The 18,623-nt window shown below is 42.7% G+C and overlaps 1 protein-coding gene across 5 annotated transcripts in view; it reads left to right on the forward strand.

The window, feature by feature from the left end:
• The window catches only part of LOC139466722 (lactadherin-like), a 275,034-nt gene that overhangs the window by 211,304 nt on the left and 45,107 nt on the right, over window positions 1-18,623 (forward strand). The gene's annotated exons all lie outside the window — the stretch shown is intronic.

Consider the following 18,623-nt stretch of genomic DNA (forward strand, 5'->3'; position numbering starts at 1 on the left):
CAGCGGAGTACGCGTATTGTTGAAGCTGTGGCATTTGCGGCCCTACACCGGTTGAACTGATAAACTGGCGTATGTTTGACATCGTTGAACCCAGGGATGTTTGGGTTTCAAATTGTGACATGGTATTGTGTGATATGAAGTGAGATCATTCTGTTAGCTTTGTGTCATTATATCCGACTGTGTAGGCCTTTTATACGAACCGGGGGCGGTCGGGTAGCCTAGTGGTTAAAGCGTTCGCTCGTCACGCCGAAGACCCGGGTTCGATTCCCGACATGGGTACAATGTGTGAAGCCCATTTCTGGTGTCCCGCGCCGTGATATTGCTGGAATATTGCTTAAAGCGGCGTAAAACCTTACTCACTCACTTTTATACGAACCGAGTCACTGAAAGGGAGTATACCAGGCTTGTCGTTTGAGCTAAAGGGGATCGGGTGGTCAGGTGCCCCGATGGCGTTGCTCTGGTTTTCATCAAATACCATCTTTTACGTCAATTGGTATGACGCGGCAGGATTGAACACCGACCTTCTGCTCTCCGGACAGACTCTCTGTCCACCGGGACACGGGTGGCCCAGTCGTCTAAGGCGCCGCGATTCGCTGTGCAGAGTTGCGTCCCTTGGGCACACCGGAAACCTATGATTGTGTGTTCGCCCCGATTTTGTTTCTAGGTTTGTCAGCACCATACCCGTGCTCGTGGGTTTCGCCAAAGTGGTAAACGTCTGAGACCTGCATCACCTCGGTCTTTCCTCCCACATTAAGCTGACCGTCATATAACTGGAATAATGTTAAAAGCGGCGTTAAACCCAACTCCCTCTGTCCACTGGACTACGGAGGCAGGAAGATAAATGTGGTGTGATGCAGCCTTTATCAAACATTAGGTGTCTTAAAAAAATAAAACTGTAACTCTATATAAGTATGTGCAAATCACTTGTCAGGTGTGGAACGTAGAGGGCTCCTGGGCTGTATGTGGTTATACAAGATAATGTCAGTGATAGCTCGGGGCTGTTGCCCTACTGTAAATTACTTTCAGAAAGGGAGACGTAGCGCAATAGCACGGGCCAAATATGTTCGCATTAGTGAGTGAATATGGTTTTACGCCGCCTTTAGCTGTATTCCAGCTGTATCGCGACAGGGGACACCGGAAATGGGTTCACACAGTGTACCCATGTGGGGAATCGAACCCGGGTCTTCGGCGTGACAAGAGAAAGTTTTAACCGCTAGGCTACCCAACCGCACCTGTTCTTTTTAATAAGGTAATAAGCAGCTGTGAATATGAACTCCTTTAACTCTTATCCCAGTTGCGTAAGTAGATGCTCATGATGTCAGTCACTGGATTGCCTGATCCAGACTGTATTAATTACAGAACGCTGTCTCATAGATGCATTATTGCTGACTGTGTTAAACAACAAACAAAACCAGCCGGCAAAGAAAACAAACCATCGTAGAGAGACGATGTAAAATGCGTACAATTGACAATATGACAAATTAGCTTTATTTTACATATAAATTGGCAATAACACGCTATTATATTGAAAATTAACACATGGACAAAATTTTATTGGTTGATAAATACGACCGCGCCTGATATACACATAAACAACAATAGCGTTTTTTTACGCTACGATATTGATGTTCTTTCACGGTTGAGAGCACCGTACGGAATCGAAGGGGCTAAAGTCACCGTCTCCAAGCAGAAACTCGAACAATCAAATTTTATCAGCGCCTTTTGCATGAGGTTTTAATACAATATCTTTTACCTAGATACAATACGTAGTCAGCTGGACGCAACTTTTATGTTCACCACAACCTAGATTTAACAAATACAGTATGCATATAAATCTCAGGCAATCACATCCAATCCCTTTGAATTGATTATAAGCGATTCTATCACAACAGCTTATGTGACTAATGGCGGTTGATACAGAGGGTGTAAAATCTCGCACTTTCACGCGAGAACATGTCGTTATCTCGTTTCTGATAACGTGAGCCGGGCTCGCCTCGTTGTAAACCCAGCAGCCTCGTATTCACCTTGTTAAGCGTACTACAAGGTGATGCAAGCGTAAAACACGGTAGGGGAAAGAGTTGGGGTTGTGAGGGGGGACGGTTATCACAGCTTTAAGCTGATAAGCGTTATATGTGCACTTGCATGGCAGTATGACCCTGGGGAAGATGCAGAGGATAGAGTATCGATAGATGGACCTTTATGGTTCAGAGATTTGTACTGGCGTTCAAGATCAAATGGTTCCTGGCGAAACGGATGATGTTTCTAGTTTACTAAGTATTTAGTACACATTAAATATTAAAGTCATTGGGCAGTAAAACACATGGATGCCTTTGGCAGGCTCACCAGCAGGTGTTCTGTTGATGCTCGTGGGGTTTTATAGCCACTGTTGACTAACTGTTAATGATCAATGAAAACAGACATTATGAAAAGATATGTTGAACATGTATTTTTGTTAAGAGAGGGAAACATTATATAAATTGTTGTTACATTTGATTCAACGTGGATTATGCATACTCCGCTCTCTGTGTCTTTGCTTCTTGTGAGTAACGTATCTTTTCGTGTAGTTGATTCTTTGGCTCGCAAGATGAAAACCTGGGTTCGAGTCCTCAGATGGGTTCACTCACTCACTCACTCAAACACATTCACACTTAGTCTCCCGCTGTGACTGTTGGGCTGCTTCAAAGGAAGACTTTTACTCACCTCACTCACTCACTCACCCACTAAAAACAAGGACAATTTCGGACAATTCTTTGGGTCTATTTCTTAGTCAATACACATTTCACCCTTTTCCTACTGAGAAATTGAGAGCTCAAAATAATTATTACTTTAATGCTTAACGTCACCTTACATGTCTAAATTGACAGAACCAACCATTTGATATAACGTCACCTTACAAGAAACGTCTAAATCAAGGTAACAGATCCCACCATTTGATATAACGTCACTTTACAAGAAACGTCTAAATTTCCCACCATTTGATATAACGTCATCTTAAAAGAAACGTCTAAATTAAAGTAACAGATCCCACCATTTTATGTAACGTCACCTCACAAGAAACGTCTAAATCAAGGTAACAGATCCCCCCATTTGATATAACGTCACCTTACAAGAAACGTCTAAATCAAGGTAACAGATCCAACCATTTGATATAACGTCACCTTAAAAGAAACGTCTAAACTGACGTACGGAACAACATTTTGAATCAACAATCCAGCCAAACGTTTTTGCTCCGTATAACCGCAGTAAAGATGGCGTAGGCTTATTTAGATTGGAAAGGCTACACCCTTTTTTTCGTGATGTTTTTTTCGGATGTAGTCGGCTTCTTGTGGCTTTTAAATTAGGCAAGTGTTTTCTTTAGGTCTGAAGAGATGAAAAAGCTTTGTAAGAGATGTTGAAACGAAACGCTATGTATGAATAGTGAGGCAGCATATTGAATACCAACCCTCGGGCACGTCCTCGTCTGCCTCGTCCTGAATCCATCCCTCTCCCAAAAAGGTTTTAAAAAAACATTTTAAATCTTGAAAGCATATGGCAGATTAATAACAGAACAATGTCAGCGCAGTTTTCAAAAGGAAAATATTTCAGGAGTAACATCAACAGAACTCTGGAATGAAGATGTCAGATTGTGGAAAGGACATTTTACATTTTAAGAAGGCTGTTGAAAATAGATTCAGTAAACATGCCCTCGTTCTTTCAAACCTCGTCTCGAACGCCTTTCAACGCCATCGTGCATATGTTGTCATTACGGGTGTAAAATGGAAAATATGTCAGAATTGTTAGAACGAAAAACACCCCAAATGACAAGCGATTTCTATAGGCCTGGTCGTGACAAATGATGTCGGAGCTATGTGTATAGATAAAAGCGGGATGGAGGTGCACTCCGCTATGACGGCACGAGAATCAAAGGTCTACGGTGGAGGGTGAGCTCCTTGCAGCGCAGTGGTGTGGGGAGATGGGAACCTGCGAGGATAAACACGAACATAGAAATAGCGGGGATTCACCGAACATCTTGCTGTATTGTTCCGCAAAGGTACGGAAGGAGTGAGGCTCTACTGTTGAGAGAATATGGAAACGTTGTCAGCAAAACAGCTGTCGGGGAACAATAGGTTGAAACATGTACGTACAGAACGTAAATGGATAAATATGGTGCTTTGTTACATGTTGCCAACAGGCTGAAGTGTGCGCAGGCGTGGTCAATACTTCCGGTTGTGTTAAGGGGGCAGACGAACCGTTGGAGCAGACGATATTTAATAGGCGGCTGCTTGTGATCTTTCTTTACAGTATGTCGTGTTTGTGGTTAGCGCGTGTTTGTCCATCTCATAAGATAGTTCGGATGGCGTGTGGAGTCGGGGCTTCACCGCTAACCGAACCGTCTTTTTGCTGTAAGCGCCTCGCATGGACCACAAGCGTCAGCCGATCCACGCATACCGCTCTTCATGCTTTAATCAAGTGGATGCAGATACATTGAGGTTTTGTTTCAAGCTGACTGTTGATGCTGATCTGATGACATCTTTCCTCCGAGTACAAACTCCAGCAGGCTCCTCAGATTTTATCAACGGAGCAGTTTATTCACGGGGAGCTAGCCTTGCAACAAAACCATACGTTTTTTTGTGCGCGAGGCTTAGTCAAGATATTGTAACAACTTAAAAGGTTATGAATGCTCATAAGTGGTAATCCACTTATGTCAATGTTGACACAGCGATCCAAGATCAAACCGTGGAGTTCCGAGTTTGAGGGCTATACTTGTTCACACATTCAAGTCATTATTGTAAACACTCCGGATCAGAGCTCCAGAGCCTTGGGTTTCGTAGGTTCATGACAATCAAAGCATTTCCCGTCCTTGATACTGTAACAGTTGCTTGCGCTGAAAGAACTAGCTGAGATTGGACACGGGGATTCACACGGAGGTAGATGAAGGCGGATCGGGGTAGCGCCGTAGTGAAAGGGTTTCTTTGTCTCGACGAACTTTGGGGTTCGATTCTTTATTTGTATTTGTGATTTCTTGTTTAGATGTTTCTGTTGTTTCATGTGTTGTATTGATGCTGAAAGGATGCCCATCTATGTCACCTTCATAAAAGATGCTATTTGGGATAAGCCTTTTGTTTTTCTTTTGTTGTTGATCAGTGTGGATTTAATTCAAATCCTTTGTGAGAACGTTCGAGGGCTGTCTTTTATTTGTGAACTAAAATGAGCAAATGGATGTTGTTTAACGCCACATTCAGCAATATTCAATGTTTTCACGGCAGCCTGTAAATAATCGAATTTGAAACAGGTAGACCAGTGATTGACAGCATGATCAACCGTCGGGGCTCAGCGACATACAATCACCACTCACTCATCACTCGTGTGACATCCATGGGATTCTAGTCTGAACTAGAAACTAGTCTGTCCGGTCCGCCCATCATCCACTCGTTATGCGTTATAACAAATTATAACCTGTATTACGTTGTCCCTCAACAAAGAGTGGGTGAGGGTAATTTTACGCCGCCCTTAGCACTATTCCAGCAATATCACGGCGGGGGACACCAGAAATGGGCTTCACACATTGTACCCATGTACAATGTCTGGTCAGACTCGATTATTTACAGACCGCCGTCATATAGCTGGTATATTGCTGAGCGCGGCATTAAACAGCAACAAACAAACAAACTTTAACCACTAGGCTACCCCAACTCCCATAATAGGTCAGGATTTGAAAAGGGTCACGAAAAGTTATACACGCGTATGGCCCCTTTCTGACCAGGGAACATCGAACACAACCTGTTATTTTCGTCCGAAATTCAAAACAAAGGGTTCAATGCGGGAAAAACCTGCATAGCGTCTAAGACACATGTCTATTTGATTAGATTAAGCAGATCTTAAATTATCAATCCTGTTGCCTGGTATCAAATAGTTCCCGTATCCTCTAATCTCTTGAAATCAAAGCCCATCTTATACACCCATACGGTATCTTCAAACCAGCATACCGAAATTCCATCCGAAATGTTTTGCTATGCATAGCCCTTTGACTGCAAACAGTCTAACATTACAGTAATAGCTGCACTCCACAAGTACATGCCCGTCACTGCAAACAGAACCTGTCCACTCAAATAAAGAGCTTCGTTGACGAGAGAGTCCATTGGTCTGTCTTCCAGACCCTAGAGCATAAATCGAAAAAGGAGTCCAACTCAAGTCTAGAATGATTGGGAAGTCTAGATTGCCTCAGTTCCTCAAATTAAGAATTGTTCTGGGTTCCTTTTATATTGATTTATTTTGTAAGTTTGTATTTAAAAAAAAAGAAAACGTATCTTTTGGGACTAAATGATCAGCCTTAGAGTCTAGGTTTTAAAGTTTTACTACGTGAGGGGCACGGGTGGCTCAGTCGTCTAAGACGCCGCAATTAGCTGTGCAGAGTTGCGTCTCTTAGGCACACCAGACACCTGTGATTGTGGTCTCGAATCCCGATTCGCCCCGACAACACCATACCCGTGCTCGTGGGTTTCACCGAAGTGGTAAACATCTGAGACTTGCGTCACTTCGGGTTTTGCTCCCACATTAAGCCGACACGCCGTGATATAACTGAATACTGTCAAAAGCGGCGTTACACACATCTCACTCACCATGTAGTGCAAGCATTGTTGTCTAAACGTGTAGCCAGATGCAATGATACGCATTTATATAAGCGAAATTGGCAACATAATTGTCATGTAACGCCTGGCTTCCGACATACTTCACACGAACGTCTAGCGTACGTAATTGTAGTGTCAAAATATCTTTGTGGCGAAAGGTGCACAGTCATTGTTGCTAACAGACACATGTAGTAGAGATGTGTTATTATTATCATAGTATTCATTTTAATTCAAATTGTATTCAAATCCACATGTCGTTAAGGTTCCATAAAACATACAAAACACAGTTTGAAAAGTCTGAAATGTAGGACACGCAGACCCAGAGCTATATTGTCGAGGTAGTAGGGGTAGATTCGTCAACGTATGTGTTATAGGGGTGTTATGAGGTTAGGATTTCAATCCTGCGGGTAACTATACATTGGCTGGGAAACGCTACATGATCCTCTGTAGGTAGAAGCACTGCACATTGCGTGGGACATTCCTTGACTACGTGACTAAAATAAAAATACCCTGAATAAATTTATTTTTTATTTATTTTGTCACATCTTGTTATCCTGCAAGGTTGCAAAACTGGAATAGTAATCTATGGAAAAAATACAATATGTATAATATTACCTCCACTAGGAACGTCATGGACATTAAATGTAAAGTAGCTTCGTGAAAAGCCAGAATCCGGGGAATGTGGATAACGTGTGACGCCAACAGCGCGCAATCGAAAACGAGGCTATATGGACAAAAATTGCTCGTGGGGTGTGGATTTAACTCTATGAGGGTCAAAGTTGTACTTCAATAACAGTGTTTAAGATTCTCGTAGCTCTCTTCACGAACCCGTCTCCGTCAAAGAGTGAAATTGTAAACATTTACACATGCATGTGGGAGCGGAAGTGATGATGACACACGGAGTCACTTACACCGCTGTTTAAACAAGGGAGGTAATATTAACCTGATAACGAGGCTAGAATGTATCGCAAGTGCCCCGTGCACCGTGTTGAGGCCACGTGGTGTAAACATGACATTGCCATGCGTATGACCATCAAGAGATACTATAAACAATTTATAATTGGTTTCAGGGAAATATGTACGAAATTCAAAATAGGGTCGATGTTGCGTAACACTCGTTAAAGGTTAAGGCTTTGAAGAAATGTGATTTTTGTCGATTGCATTTCACAAGAGGTTTGAACTACTGATGTCACCTCATATTGTCTCGGGGACACGCGGGGTCAAATCGTTTAAGGCGCCGCAATTCGCGGTGTAGGGATGCTTCATTTGGGCGTTCCAGAACCTAGGATGGCCTGTTCGAATCCAGGTTCGCCCGATGTTTCTGGTTTGTCTGCACCATACCCGTGCACGTGGGTTCCACTGAAGTGGTAAACGTCTGAGACCTGCATCACTTCGGGCTTTTCTCCCATATAGATTAATACACACTGTGATATAACTGGAATACTGTTAAAAGCGGCGTTTAACCACTCCAGCACACCCGTATTGGTCAAAGGTTTACAAAAGGGTATATAGAACAATATTCTAATGTTTAATCATCGAGAATTGGGTTGTATTCTCTACAGTTGTACCAGAAGAGTTGAATTGTGTATTTTATCGTGTCTGTTGGGGATATATTGCATAATCCGGGCCTCCTTCCACAAAGCGGTCTTAGCGCTACGGTGATATTAACTCGCCTGCTCTAAACAGATTTAACACAGTCTTAACATTTAGGTCGGTTTGGGAACTGGGCCCTGGTTTGCAAGTAAAATAATGAATTAATAACTACCTAAGCAGGACGTCCTTACAAAAACTACCCCAGCCCCACGACTGTCGTAGACTACACGTAGACTATGTTAGAGGACGAATAACGATCATCGTAAAGCTAAAATCGCTTTGTGAAGCGAGGCCTTTTCTGATCATGAGATACGGTATGGAATAATCAATATATTGGGATGGTCATCAGGGTAAAGATGGATGGTTGATGTGACGTTTACTTCTACATGTACGAGTATGTTACTCTGGTTAAGGAAGGGTGTTCCAGAGCCTAAGGGCATAGTTCAATGGGTATAGGACTCTATATGTGTTTACAGTAGGAGACGCCCTGCGATGTTGTCACCCTGTCACCCTGTCAATGGCAGATCGTTCACTGACTGATACCCTGTGTAGAATGTACAATCTTCTTGTTTTCTGTCACACCTGTGCCCTAGATAAGTAGCATGTTCCATCGAAGATTGATGGCAGTTTTAAAACATATGTTCTGGTGATCTCGTCTCGCCAATTGCCCTGGCAGTGATAGTGTGATGGATTATTAATTGGGAGAGGTCAGGTGCTCTTCAGGTAGTACATGACGTGTGCCATTGAATTCTGCTTTAGGCAGGGATTGTTTTTATCATTATATAAAAAAAAACCGTTTGCCACTTTCTTATTGATCTGTTCCCAGGTTTGTTTGTTTGTTTGTTGTTTTACGCCGCACTCAGGAATATTGCAGCTATATAACGGCGGTCTGTAAATAATCGAGTCTGGACCAGACGATCCAGTGATTGATATCCTGAGCATCGATCCACGCAATTGGGATCGATGACATGATTCAACCAAGTCAGCTAGCCTGAGCACCCGATCCCGTTAGGCGCCTCTTACAACAAGCATAGTCGTCTTTCTGTTCTCAGGATGCGCATGCGTAGGGAAGTATCCAAGACATTGTGGTGCTTTAATAAGATTCGAAATTCGCTATAAATAATAACTCAGGCTTGGCACTTCGCCTGTAACTTGCTTTTGCCGACATCTCTCTATATCTAGCCTAGCGTTATATTCGGATTGGCATGCATATATATATTATATATAAAGTATATGTAGCCTTTCAAACATCAGGTCGTTATATAATTCGAAATTTAACAACAATTTAACAAGGATTATTATCGCTACTCTACATCCGACTTCGGCATTAATCACCAGCTAACCGATAAAGATGTCCTCTGGTTTCTGTCAGCGTGATGTTTAAACATTCTTATCGTTACAAATAGAGTAAAGATGGGCTCTCATTGGCCGATTCGGTGCGCTTTGGAGGGGAGGTAACTCGGTTAACTTGAGCTGGTTGACGTCGGTAATCCAACACCGTTTATCACAATCCAATATCGTTAATTGTAATGATAAATTTGTAATGAATCACAGAAAAAAATATTAATTCGTGTATAAGAAACTTGGATGTTTTATGAAAATAACCCTAATTTTGATACGAAGGATTTAAGAATATTTGCTCGGATGTGTTAATATAATATTTCCAAATTTGACGTATTAGTGACAAAGATGATTTCTGAATCAATTTCTTATTTTGACCAGTACCATATGTTCTCGTGTTTGTTCAGGTTAACACTTGCCTTGACTTTGCATGTGTTTGTGACGGGTGCCAGGACACCTGGTATCATCGCTATTCGATAGTGATTCAGAGACACAGGGTAATCATGAAGTCGTAATCGTACAACTGACTCTGCTGTTAGCAGATATTTCTAATGATTATGGTAAAGTTTTGTCTCTCATATTTTATAACTATCAGAATTTTTGCTTGATTGAATGTCAATCTTCGTGTTATGGCCGCATAAGCTGGATGCACCCATGCAGAATTATTACATGAGCTGACAACCGTAAATAAGACCCATTATGTCGCGAATGCCGATTATGGAATGCCGGTAGGGTCAACACATGACACGTGGAAGGGTGGATGTGTTTTTCTTATTCGAGAGGCGAAATATGACCCTCCACGTGGAATCAACGTGCACCGTCGACGCAGGCACTAAGTAGATGTCTATTGCACATTTAGTATGGCAAATTACACGGGCCATCTCCTGTCACGAGTTGGGTGGACGTCAGTGTAATATCAGTATTATTCTGGCGTTTTGTGGTCAAATATATTCTTTGGTTGAAATCACCCCAGAGTATAACAAATACAAAGTACAATCCATTCTTATTAGCACCACGGGTTTTATAAGGACCGCCTCGAGCTCAACATGGCTGGAATGTAATCTGATTCAAAGACTCTGCCGTATACCGTTGTACAAGAAACATCGATATTAATTTGATCAATACACGGCAATGATAAAAAAGATAAAAAGTTAAGTATGGAATTCCGTCGGGGTCATCTCCTGACATATGTTTGGGTGGACAGAGGTCTTGCTTTATTAATCTGCTCGTGACAGGAATAATAAAGGAAGGAAAAGATCGCCCTGTCTCACTCCCTTGTTCACACGGTAAGCCACGATAGCGTCACGACAATACAAATCGCCTACAGCACGAACATACATGTATGTTGACCATACATGTAGCAATAGGCACGGGTGTATTAATCGTGGATATCTAATGAACATATTGTCATGTATCGTAATTTATTCCACACCCTTCGTTGCGCTTAGTATATTCAATAAGGGGATGTCACTTTTACAAAGGCAGGATATATGTCACTGGGCCCATTGGGAACAAATAAGACGAATATAAAAAAAGTAACATTAATTTTGAAGCTGTATTATATCCCTCGGCTTTTAGCATGGGTTTCTTATGTATATGGAAAGTGTTGTGTCGCTTTTATTTTTTGTTCGAACAGTTGGGTAGCTCGGTGGAAAGAGCGTTCGACGGTCATAATTCGAGTTCGATTCCCAATACGTCGACAGTTTGTCAAACCCATTCCCGATGACCCATCCTTGAAAATTCTCTAATACGTTGAAAGTTTCATCAAACACAACTCATCATTTCACTGACGGCCAATATGGGTTTATCCCTTTCCGATTAACCTTAACCCAAGCGTAGTGATACGGGAAAGCCAGTCCTGCCCAACAACGCGTTACCCATTTTGTGACGCCGCAATTTTTTTTGTTCATCTGTAAATATTTTAAATAGGATCTAATGTTGATCCATATTTAGACTGTGTTGGTGCACGTGGCGTTTGAATAGACGAGAAACCAGCCATGTATGTGCAGCTATATTGTGCCGAGTGATCTGCTGTTTTCATAGTATCACGTGTGAGCCCGCACGTAACATAGTGTTAAACTGTTACTTTAATAACGCGTCTATTTAAGCTTGTTTATACTTTGAGTGTGACACTACACAATTACAGCTAAATAAATCTACATGTTTACTCCAGGTTTTTTTTAAAAAGAACACCTGCCTTTGTGCGGAGCAGGGAACACATGTACGTTTCTACCGTGGTGATTATCACGTCTATAGGACCGAAATTACGTCAAAATATGCGACTGAAGATCACCGACAACAATCGTGCACCGTTTCTATCGTTTGCATACATTCTGACAGCACTCGACAAGGCGCGGCTACGTATGTAATGATATATAACTATATACTGAAAGCCTTTGAACAATAACAGGGGAATAAAACTTAGTCGTCCGAATCGAAAGATCCATCCACGTCTTAACCAACATATTATTTATCTTTTAAATACGGAGATGTTCGCATAGTTTCAATACACTATCTATTTTATGGCGATGCATGCTTTATGTGGGAATGTCAAACAGTACAGAAAATGAGACGTTATACTTAAGGTGCAGCGATCGACAACAAAGACGACGATATAGGCCGCTGATGCTTGCGTCCATTAAGGGACGGTGGTATTTCGTATCCGTGAGCTCGGAGCGAGGTATTTGCCGGTTGGGTAGGCAAGGCAGCAGCGACAGACACCCGTGCACAATGTTTTGTGCAAAGATGGGATGTCAGTTGAGGATGGTAGGAATGACCTTCGGTGTCTTGTTTACAAAAGTGTATAAAGTCACTTGTGGCTGGTGAAGCACCTTCGTGAGCCCGCATTGAGTGAAATTGGGTTTAACGTCGCGTCCAAGATGATTGCACTTATATAGCGACGTGCATGCACGTGTATGTGTGTGTGGCTGCTTGTACTAGTCCGGACTGATGCCGATTAATAGTGCTAGCTCACTGAGATACCATGCCGCAGTTTCACATAAATACCCCACTCACACACTCCGAGCCGACCACTCCTTGTTTTAGCCCCTTAATGCCGAGCGCCAGACAGGGTAACAACAAGTACCATCTTTTAACGTCTTTTGGTATTAACATCGAACGGGGATCAAACCCCGGACCTTTGGCTCTCCGGGCGGACGCTCTACCACTAGACCACGGAGGCGGTCCAGCCCTCAATGACTGCAATGATGCGGCATTATATACCCGTGCTAATAATTATTGTCACCCCCCTAGATATGGATGAAAATATATTCATCTTTCGTATAAGTCGGTGGGCAGGGTGTTGGCCAACCAAGTTCGATTCCTAATAATTTTATAACGACGATGATTGGTTCTCTCCTTTGTTTTTGAGCTGTGACGAGTGTGTCGTTGGTATTGTATTGAGTGGATGAGTTATTTTAACCACTAGTCAGTAATGCTCGACCTATGGCACGGCGGGTGGTAAAAAAACGAGTTGGAGAAAACCAACACTTGACTTACCTTTGCACGCGTTTGTGTCGGGTGCCTGGAAACGCTCACCTTTTTAACGAACACCTGGTATTATACTTTTTTGAAAGATTCATAAACACATGCTTATGATATAGGCGGAACGGTATTATTGCTGTTTCTTATGATCAGAAAAGAAGTGTCTTTTTTGCATGTGCTAGGCATTCAGCAAATAACACATTGTAGCAATCCGACCTTGGGTAGTCGACGCATGTGGAAGGGGCCAATTTAGCTCCTGCATCAAAGAGGATGGGGCTGGGAACGACAATGTTGACCACCCGATTTTGGTTCCGTGAACAATGGTTTAAATGTTACCGGTGTGTTCGTGTAAATATGTGACGAGTCGTGTGTGGCGCTACCAGACTGTGCCTCCGTCCGTACGTCAGGGTGTCTCGCGTATTCATGAGCACAGATAGAGCCCAGTCTCTTGACATCAGCCTAGTACCAGACGTAATCTAAAGAACTGTATCTCCAGGTAAGATGGGACCAAAATGATCAGGTTTCAATCGTGGGTTTCAAATAGTTTGTATGTATGTCTCGAATTCACCATCGAATGAGTGTCCTGGAGGATCGGCAGCAAAGTGAAGAAAGTTCAGGGGAAGTATTAAGTGGTAACACGCGGTATCAAATATAAGACAATTCGATACCTGGTATCTACCCGAACTACTTGTATTTCAGTGGTTACAAAGTACACCGTGTTGGTCGCGACACTCTCACGATTCCCTCAGAAAGTCGAGGCAGCTGATGACCTCTAATTGTTGCATCTATACGCCTCCATCTCCCTCTGTCCTTGACCGCCTCCGTGGTCTAGAGGTAGAGCGTCCGCCCGGAGAGCGGAAGGTCCGGGGTTCGATCCCCGGCCGCGTCATACCAAAAGACGTTTAAAGATGGTACTTGTTGTTACCCTGTCTGGCTCTCGGCATTAAGGGGCTAAAACAAGGACTGGTCGGCTCGGAGTCAGTATACTGTGTCTGAGTGGGGTATTCATATTAAACTACAGCATGGTATCTCAGTGTGCTAGCACTACAAATCGGCATCAGTCCGGACTAGTACAAGCAGCCACACAAACACACACTCGTACGTGCACCTCGCTATATAAGTGCAATAATCTTGGGCTCGACGTTAAACCCAATTTTACAACACCTCACCTCACCTTCTGCCCTTGGTCCAAATTAGAATCCTTCCTACGACAGTTAATTCGAGATAATTGAAATGTTGCAAAGAATTCGTAGAATTTGTCCCCGGAAAATTTAAGAGGAGTCGAATGACTTTTATTACTTGCTGAATCACGATGGACGTCGACGATCTGTCTCGGGTGTCGGGAGAAAACAAGGACCTCATTTATGTATTGGTTACTGTTGTTGAATACACCGGCTTTGTGCAGCTCGCACGGGTTGACTGGGTAGAGAACTCTGAGGTGCGGGTATTACCTGCGCAATTAAAGATTCCTCAATCACACCTTCACCAATCCAGGTGTACAAATTTCATTAAGTTTTGTGTGATTTCCGTGACTGCAACAGTCTTCAAAGTAAGCCATGTACGCCAGGTTCCTCGCTTAACGCCGCGTGTTTACCTCGCGTGGGCCAGACTACCATACCTGGCTACATCGTGTGTTCCCTACACTTGATTCACACGAATATATAGAAGGGCGCTATTCGTCTAAGGCCCCGCAATTCAGTTTGCAGAGTTGCGTCCCGTTGGTTCGGATCCCAGATCCGTCCAGAGTTTGACTCTTGGTTTGTCAGCACCAACTCGTGCTCGTAGGTTTCACCAAACTGGTAAATATCTAAGACCTGCATCATTTCGGGTTTTCCACAAGTTGACACACCGTGATATAACTGTAATGGTGTTCGAAGCGGCGTAAAACTAAATTCACTCACACTACGTGAGTATACTGTTATGCTTGAACACTGTTTAAGTCGGTTGTGAAGTTTCGGATCTCGGACATAGGTGTCGTCTGTGAACGCTTCTTCTTTGAGTAATAGCTGTTTATTTTACAAGTGTTTTTTTTTTTAAAAACAAGTGTTGTGGTCTTGTTTGTCGGAGATAAATCTGTAGTTAATATAGCCCAATGTTAAGTGTTGGTTGTTTGGTGTAATGTGGTGGATGAGTGGGTGAGGTCGGTGTCACGCCTCTTTGAACAGAATTGCTGTTATATCTTGACCGCCGCCGTGGTCAAGTGGTAGAGCGTCCGCCCGAGAGCGGATGGTCCCGGGTTCGATCCCCGATCGCGTCATACCAAAAGATGTTAACAGATGTACTTGTTGTTACCCTGTCTGGCGTTCGGCATTAAGGGGCTAAAACAAGGACTGGTCGGCTCGGAGTCAGTATACTGTGTCTGAGTGGGGTAATCATGTTAAACTGCAGCATGGTATCTCAGTGAGCTAGTACTATAAAATCGGAATTAGTCCGGTCTAGTACAAGCAGCCACACACACACACATACACACACACACACACACACACACACACACACACACACACACACACACACACACGTAAAAGCCTCACCTCCGTTATATCTTTCATAGATAAATCGCAACGTGTCAGTTTCGGGGAGGAGAGAGAGTGCAATTCTGTAATATACGCTGAAAAAAAGGGGATCGTTCATATTTTGGGGGATATTTTATGAAACCGTGTGCTCAGTCTTCACTACAAAAAATATTCCAACAACTATGAATGATCCCTACCATTTATATTTAGTATTGAAAGGAGCCCAGAGAAAAAATGGCATCACTTTAAGAACTGGAGAAATCTAGACTTGCTGAAGTATTGTAGACTTGCTTTGGAATATTTGTATATATATTTGTATCAGTGTCTGTAGGGTAGATTATGTAGTGCCATGATCATAGAATTGTCGTGCCACTTATTTTCGTGTTTTCTATTCATCCATGCCACGAATGAGCTAAATGAGGGTTTCAGTCATTTTGACTTTGGGGCATAGAATTTCTCAAACCATACTCTTGTTGCAATGCGGCCAAATGTCATATCAGCTTGCACAAACTTTGCCAAAACCTTTAGTCGAGGTCATCAACGTCGCTAATGACGTGACATCCCTGGTGTTGTGTTCATTTCTGTCTCTTTCGTCCTCTGACCGCGTTGCCGTGTGCGACGTCGAGACGTGATCTCACCACCACGTCTCCCATGTCAACGCCGCCCCAGGGAGGTGAGCATTTCTCGGCTGAAATAAGTTTCAATCACTTCAACCCGTGAGGTCGACATTTAAACCAACTATTTCACTCTATCTGATTCCCCCGCTGACATCAATCTCACATCGACATGAATACCAGCGATGACGTTAACATCAGCACTGCCACAGAACGGGACATAATTCTCGGGTTTTTAATCCCTCCTGCAGGGGAGATCGCGATTACTGAATCAGGGAACCAATGATTCACCGGCCCACGCGTTTAAACAATACATTCATTAAAACGTGACCGACCATGGCGTATATCGCAACATCGACATATCCGATTGACCGTCGGTTGCTTCTGACAAATGCACACGAGGAATTCACGAGAAGCAACGAGACATCACGCGATTTCTTATTATGTCTAGTCTACGACAACCACAAAAAAACAATACTCAACGCGAAGATGCATTGCATTTTAATTGTTCCACCTTCATCTGTTCGTAAACTTTCGACTAGGCATGCGTGAGAACAAAGTTTACCATGTCTCTCCATTTAAGGCTAAGGTAGATCCTTTAACGCTAAGGATTCATTCAAATAATTGTATTTGTTACGTCATGTATATGTATTCAGACATTCGGTGTCCATGAATCGGCAGCTTTATTGTTCTTGTAATATGATACTATTTATAGGACGCTGGCTCAGACTACCCGCCATTAATATTAGGACAAACTACAATAGCATTGAAATCAGATAGCGAGAGTGTTATGACTTGGATTAAGTCGTGCTTACTGTATTACAGCTAAGAATACCAACTGTGCTATTAATACAGTTTTTTTAAATTTCGGATACCTTTGGATGTCGGCGATCCTTAGATACTTAGATAACCGAGACCCGCTGAGACGATGCAACCTAGAGGTTGAATTAAAAAAAAGGTCTTGGCATCATATGTCTGTTATATGTTGTTAAAAAACTGCCGGGTAAAGTAATACATGTGCTTAATATTTTGATTCGACCAAAACATTTACAGGCTGAATACAGTCGCCGAGACACTGCAAACCTAAGGTCCAAAACAGAGCTATGATACCCGTATCAAATATATTACAACCGAATAACCATTTCTTGTATATTTTCTTTTGGCCATCTTCCCGAGGCAAGAGAGTTAACTGACTTTAAAAGTCCAGTTTCCACCCTTGCCGAACTAGGCTGGAATTCCTGGGCTCGGTCGTAGCGCCACAAGTGGCTGTTACCAGTTATGTCCCTTCTATGCCTCTCCTATGGACCAATCAGATTCCACCTCTCGTATCACTTGCATTTGCTTAAAACAAAACGGCGGCGCCCAGTCAAGACGATCTGATCTACCATCAAGATCAGTTTGGTGATAAAACGGTTCTTACTTCGCGAAGTACATCAAATCACGCGAGCACCTTGATTAAAAACATGAAAAGATTTGGAAAATATCTGTTGACAACGAGTTGGCGATGCACATGCTTTGCAAATCCTGTAATCGACCGAACTCTGCATGACAGTTTACGAACCGGATTTCGATTTCGGTGCGCGATTTTGATTGGACTATGCATAGACTCGTTAGTCCAGCCAAAATCTAACTCCATAATCCCAGCCTAGTTGGCAAGGGTGGAAACTGGACTTTTATAGTCAGTTAACTCTTGCCTCGGGAAGATGCTTTTGGCCGGCAGTTTAGTTAAGATCACTTTTACCAGATTAAATGTAAAAAGTGTCACTGTTTGGTACGGAACGGAGATGGGTCTGAATTGTCCTGGTGGATTGAAAAGAAAATCATAATGTGAAATGTATCACTTGTTTAGTATGAACGGTGTTATATGTGCGTGGGTGAGTGAGTTTGGATGGGCGTCGCTTTTAGTAAGATCCAGCCACATAAAGGCTGGGGCACCAAGGTTTTTGGATACACACCTTCTTACCATGATGGGATTCGAACCCGGGTGTTCCCAAGTCGATCCAACGTTCTTACCGCTAGGCTACCCCACCGACCTATACGACGCTATAAGGCTTAAGGTTGTGTTTTGTCGTTATTCATGGTTACGTGAATAAGGTGTATCGAATAAGGAAGTTATAATTTCTTTGACACACACAGTCATATTTCAATGGCATTAAGCGTTCTCCGTTCACGTTTGATCTGAAACTATAAATAATATTTATCAACAAAAACGTTTTAGGATTATGACAAACATTGGTTATTATTAAGATAGAAAATATCAATTTCTTAACATAAATGTGTAATACTATATAATCATGCCCTCTCGGCTGATGCTGGACTTAAAGTTAAAATGCGTTATATATGCTGATCCCAATAGATTTGATTGACTGAAGGTACATATCGAAGAAATGTGTTTATTTTGTCTTCTATAAATATTCAGTAGGGCTCACAGCACACAGATCGGTGTCCGTGGGTATTGACAAACGCATGTC

The sequence above is a fragment of the Haliotis cracherodii genome, unplaced genomic scaffold (assembly GCF_022045235.1).
Source record: "Haliotis cracherodii isolate W230 unplaced genomic scaffold, xgHalCrac1.p SCAF_19, whole genome shotgun sequence".
NCBI lineage: Eukaryota > Metazoa > Mollusca > Gastropoda > Lepetellida > Haliotidae > Haliotis > Haliotis cracherodii.